The sequence below is a fragment of the Dipodomys merriami genome, unplaced genomic scaffold, assembly GCF_024711535.1.
Source record: "Dipodomys merriami isolate MVZ:Mamm:240054 unplaced genomic scaffold, mDipMer1.0.p SCAF_267, whole genome shotgun sequence".
NCBI lineage: Eukaryota > Metazoa > Chordata > Mammalia > Rodentia > Heteromyidae > Dipodomys > Dipodomys merriami.
In genome coordinates, this window is record NW_027204126.1 from 1,176,326 (window position 1) to 1,182,643 (window position 6,318).

Here is a 6,318-nt window from a genome sequence, read left to right on the forward strand (position 1 = left end):
AATTAATTGCAAATTTAATTATTACTTTTATAACATTCCGTTAGTATTCACATGAACAGGAATAAGTTCATCAAGATCTCCCTCCATTTGTGGATGACAGTCAAAGCTTTCGAATTCCAGGCCTGGGTAGATTACTTTGAATGCAAACCATTGGAATGACACCGTGAAGATTTCAGATTGTCACGATGGAAGAAAAGAACAAGAAGAAAAGAAAGCCAGGTGTCAGTGGTTCCTGCCTATAATCCTAACTCCTCTTGAGGCTGAGATGTAGAGAATGCCAATTTGAATTCATCATGGGCAGAAAAGTCCACAACATTCTTCTTTGTAAGAGATCACAGAGGAAAAAAAACCATGAGTGGGGCTGTGGCTCAAGGGCAGAGTGCTATCCTTGAACAAAAGGAGCTCAGGGACAGGGCCTAGGCTCATAGTACAACCCTGGACCTGCCTCACCCCTCGCAAAAAAAGGAGGCGATAACTCCATGTCTCTGTGAATGGATGGATGATGTATGGATGATGGGCATTCAGCAGATTGCCCATGTCCATCCCCCCAACTTGGGCAAGTCCTCAGAGAGTCTTAAATCTGAGCCAGCAGCTTGAAAAAAGCATCCTTCTCTGCCATTTAATAACTGAAGCCCCGTGGGCTTTGCCTGGGCTGTGCAACACGTGCCTTATGTTCTGGTTGAGATGTCCCATCGGGACACCTAGCAGCCAGCCACTGTCTCCAGGGAGACCACAGTTCCTAGGCTGTAGGAGTTGTCAAAGATTCTGGCTCCATATTCTCTATCCCTCTGTAGGATATGTGAGCCTACTCCTCTGGGCCTGATGGCTATCCCTCATTTACCATTCCTCATTGCCGAGTAACAGGCTGGTCCCAAATCCTGGCAACGATATGAAATAGCCAGCGATTTCTGCTCCAAAAGGGGTAAGCCAATAAAGCCCACCCTCATAGTTCCTGTCAGAAGTGAGTCGTGGGCTGTGAATGTGGCTTAGGGGTAGAGTGCTTACCTAGCACACACGAAGCCCTGGGTTCGATTCCTCAGTATCACAGAAACAGAAAAAGCCAAAAGTGGCACTGTGGCTTAAGTGATAAAGAGTGCTAGCCTTGACCAAAAGAAACTCAGGAACATGCCCAGACTCTGAGTTCAAGCCCCAAGACTGGCAAAAAAGTGAGCCTGGTGAGACATATTCTTCTGGTACTCATAGGAGGGCCAAGGTTAGAGGTAAGATGTAGGGTAGAGGACAGTTGCTGGTGGCTCACCCCTGTAATCTTAGCTATTCAGGAGGCTGAGATCTGAGGATCACAATTGCAAGCGGGAAAGTCTATCTGAGACACTTTTCTCCAATCAAACACCCAAAAAGTCAGAAGTAGAGCTGTGGTTCAAGGAATAGAGTGCTAGCCTTGAGCACAAATCCTCAGGGATAGCATCCAGGCCATGAATTCAAACCTCAGGACTGGCAAACACACACACACACACACACACACACACACACACACACACACACACACACACACACCAAGCTAGAGCATTTGCCAGTCAGCCTGCATAAGTTCCATCTCTAGCAACTCAATATTAAAAAACAAAAAAGAGGGAGAAGGGAAGGAAAGACTTGCTCCTGGAAGTGATATAACCAGTGCCAAAATTCCACAGGAGTTCTAAGATGTGGAACAAGATAGAGAGCCTCAGGCAGAAGGTACAACATGCATAAAGTTTCCAGAGGTGTAGTGTAGAATAGGTGGTGTGGGTGGAAAGAAGGTTCTGTGGCTTCAGACAAGTCCAGCAAGACATTCAAGGCAGGCCCAAGGTTTGTACTTGAGTCACTCGGAGGGCAGATGGTGGAGGTCCCAGATTGGGGCCTAGAGGGAAGATTAGCTTGGCTTTTCACCATGGACCCCAGCCATTTCCTGTGGCTGGAAGTCTATTTTTCACAGCTCCTGACCTACAGGCCTCCTTTGCATGGAGGAGTCAGGGCAAATGCAGGGAAGAACACTTGCTTAAGAAAAGCTTCTAGCCCAATGCCAGTGGTGGCTTAACCCCTGCAAATCCTAGCTACTCAAAAACTGAGCTCAGAAGTCGTGGGTCAAAGCCAGCTCAGGGGAGGAAAGTTAGTGAGACTCTTCTTGCTGATGAACTACCAAAAGCCAGAAATGGAGCTGTGGCTCAAGTGATAGAGTGCCAGCCTTGAGGCAAAAATTAAAGAGACTGGAGCCCAGAATCTAAGTTCAAGCCCCAGTACTTGCAAATAAAAAAAAAAAAGAAAAGTTTTCAGGAGTTCTTAGTCCACTGGGGTGAAAGTCCAAATAAGTGGGTACTGGTGGTTCATGCCTATCCTCCTAGCTCCTCAGGAGCCTGAGATCTGAGGAACATGGTTCAAAGCCAGCCCCTGCAGGAAAATCCGGGCGACTCTAATCTCCAATGAACCACAGGAAAACTGGAAGTGTTACTGTGGCTCAATTGGTAAGCTGAAGAGCTGAAGGGACAGTTCCCAGGCCCAGAGTTCAAGCTCCATGACCAACACCTGGCCTGCTTGAACCTCACTCTGTGGCTTTAGGCAGAGTAATTTCCAGTGGGCTCCTAAGTGTCTCCCAATATCTAGGTGTCCTACAAGTCTAGAAAGCATCCTCTTTGGGAGCCTTTTGCCTACAGACCGAGCCAAAGTAGCAGAGAAGGATCTAGCCTTAGGGCACGGATGTCATTGGCCAGGTCATCAGAATGGCATCTGTCATGGGTGCAGTGTGGATCTGAGCAGTGAATCAATATTTCATGCCAGGTTTCTGGGCCAGGAAGGGCAAGAACTGCAAGATGGCATGGGGGAAAATTTGTCAGTCACACCTTGGGTGGGTGTTGAGTTGGGCTCATGAAAGACTTATAGGCTCAGGAATCCACAGCTGGCTGGCTGCTGCTTGTAGCAGTGGCTATCCCAGGAGTCCCAGGGCTCAGAGCATTGCTTTCCTCACCAATGTTCAGTGGCAGATGAAGGTCTGCAATCATGCACTGAGTATAAACGAGCATCCATCGTGTTCTTCCCTTGGTCCTGTACCCTAGGTATGGATGGATGTGCAAGTTCCATGGAACTTACTGCTATGGCCCAGACCCCTCAGGCCAAGAAAGAGTTGGGGAGAAATAACTGACATGTCAAGAGTTTATTATGACTGTGCCTCTGGGCTGCCCTCAGTTTTAGCTCAACTCATCATTACCACCTTCCTGTGTGAGTGTGTGTGTGTGTGAGTGTGTGTGTGTGTGTATATGTGTGTGTGTGTGTGTGTGTGTGTGTGTGCATGTGTGTGTGCATGGGCACATCTTGTTACTAGGACTTGAACTTAGGATCCGGGTTCTGTCCCTCACTTTTTTCATTCAAGGCTAGCAAATCTACCACTTGATCCACACCTTTTCTTCTAGCTTTCAGGAGGTTATTGGGAAAGGAGAGTCTCACACACTTTAGAAAAATGAGCTGGTGATAAGAATGTACTCATTATCTTGCCTATGTAATTGTAACTCCTCTGTACAGTATTTTCACACACACACAAAAAATAGATCCTACAGATACTAAAAAAAAAGAAAAGAAAAGAAAGAAAGAAAGAAAAATGAGCTGGGCTGCCTCTGAATGCCAATCCTTAGATCTCAGCCTCCTCAGGAGGTCAGAATAGGAGAGCATAAGCTATTAACATCTGGCCACACATTTCTTCTTGGCTAAGACAGTGTACCTCTCTCCCAGCCTAGCTGCCATCTACAGCTAACCTTCCTCCCTCTACCCCTACTTCTCCAGGCTTCAAGGGAAACTTACCCTCCCCTGAGGACATAGAAATAGGATGCTTGACAGGTTTGAGCTTTATGTTCTCCACACAGTCAAGGGCTGCTGGGAGCTGATGTGGAGATCAGAGATCTAGGCCAGGGCAAGTAGACAGCTGTTAGAACAGAAGACAGTATGAAGAGACATCCTTGCAGCTGGATGCCAGTGGCTCATGCCTATAATCCTAGCTACTCAAGGCTGACACATGAGGATCAATCAAATTCAAAGCTAGCCTGGGCATACTCTTATCTATAATGAATCACCAAAAAGGTGGGAAGCAGAGCTACTGGAGTAAAAGTGGTAGAGCACCAACCTGTGCAAACAAGCTAAAGGATACCACCTAGGCTCTGAGTTCAAGCCCTGGTAAACACACACACACATACACACAGACACACAGACACACACACAGACACACAGACACACAGACACACAGACACACAGACACACACACACACACACACACACACACACACACTAACATCCTTAGCAGGTGCCAGTGGCTCATGCCAGCAATCCTAGCTACTCAAGAGGCTGAGCTCTTAAGATGGCAGCTTGAAGCCAGCCCAGGCAGGAAAGTTCGTGAGACTCTTACCTCCACTAAACTACTGAAAAAGATGAAATGTGAGCTGTGGTTCAAGTGGTAGAGTGTTAGATTTGCGCAAAGGAAGCTCGGTGCCTAGGCCCTGAGTTCCAGCTCTAAGAGTTGTTTTTTACAAGACATCTTTTAACCCCCCCCCCCAGGCCGTAAATCCAGATTTTGATCATACTAGATCTCACTTCCACTCCTGCCACTTCCACAGTGGCACCACAAGTGGCCTGTTTCTGGCCAGCTCTGGGTTAAGAAGTGATGTGCAAAATGAGGGCATACCCAGATCAAGGCTAATGCCCCAGAACATTGAGGTATTGGCCATACCAGTCTCTCCTCCGCCAATTCCCTGGCCCTGGAATCTAATTTCTGTGCCTTTTATTCTGGGCATCCATAATTCTCTAAAAGGATTGGAGAGGCCCAGCTGGGGCTGGAAGATTGACTTGCCTGCGATAAAGTACGTGAACATATCCTAGACACTAACAGATACTTCCAAGCCACCTTGGCCTCACCTCCAATGTAGCCCGGAATCCTCCTTGCTTGGGTGGCCGTCAGTCCACTATCAAGCTGGAGTTGGCCAGAGCCACTGGCAACCCCCTTCCCCCACTCCACTGCCAGCCTGTTGAGAGGGACATGCAGCCAGAGGTCTAGCTGAGGAAAAGGGCAGGACATCCCATGTCTGAGTTCCCCACCCAGAGACAGGCAAGACTTTATTGCAGCTGGACCGGCTGACACAGAATCCCCTGGAGACGGCCAAAGATTTGGACAGCTGGACTTGGGCCCCAAAGAAAAGCTTGAACTCAGGTCTCTGTTAATTTAGGACTCATTGTAGACCCTGATAGGAGGCTAAAGGCAAAGTCTGGGTGCAGGAGGGGCACCATCCAAGGCCAGAAAGACAGGCACCCAGGTAGGGGACAGAGAAAGATGAGGGAAATACACACACACACACACACACACACACACACACACACACATATACACACACAAAAATATGGTACTGGTGTCTCACACCTGTCATCCTAGTTACTCAGGAGCCAGTCGGCACAGAAATGTCTGTGAGGCTCTTATCTCCAATGAACCACCAAATAGCCAGAAATGGAGCTGCAGCCCAAATGTTAGAGCAGTATCTTGAGCACAGAAGCATAGGAACTTCACCTAGACCCTGAGTTCTAGGCTCAGGTCTTCTACATCCAAACACACAGACACAGACACACACAGACAAAAGACACACGAACACAAAGACACACACACTGGTAGCCCAAAGCCTTAGCAGTCCCTGAGCACCCTGAGTATTCCACCCCAGAGATGATGGCACTACCATCATCAGACCAACTGTAGACAAAACTCAGAGCCTCTCACATGTCTAGAATGGTTCACAACACACTCTTATGCAGAAAATTCAGCTATCTTTTGTTTGGTTGTAGGTTATGGGGTTTGAATTTTGGGCCTGCCAGCAGGGCCTCAGCTCTTCAGATGAACGTGTGAGCTCTACTTCTGGAGCCACAGCACCACATCCAATTTTCTGGTGTTTCATTGGTGATGAAGTCTCACAGACTTTCCTGCCCAAGCTGACTTTGAACCATGATCCTCAGATCTTAGCCTCCTGAGTAGCTAGGATGAGTGTTGTGAGCCACTGGCAGTGCCCGGGTACACCCAACTTCTTTTTTTTTTCTTCCGCACTTTTCTTTCTTTCTTTTTTTATTGTGAAAATACTGTACAGAGGGGTTACAATTACATGGGCAAAATAAGGAGTACATTTCTTATCAAGCATTGTAGCCTCCTCTGCAGCCACCTTCTTATACCAAGGGAAAACCCAACTCATCAAGACACAAACAAAATGTAACCCTACACTTCAGACTTGGTCACCAGCATCCAAAACCATTCTTCCATGGATGGAGAGCATATAATTGACACTACCATCCCACCCCTGCTCCCATTCACCC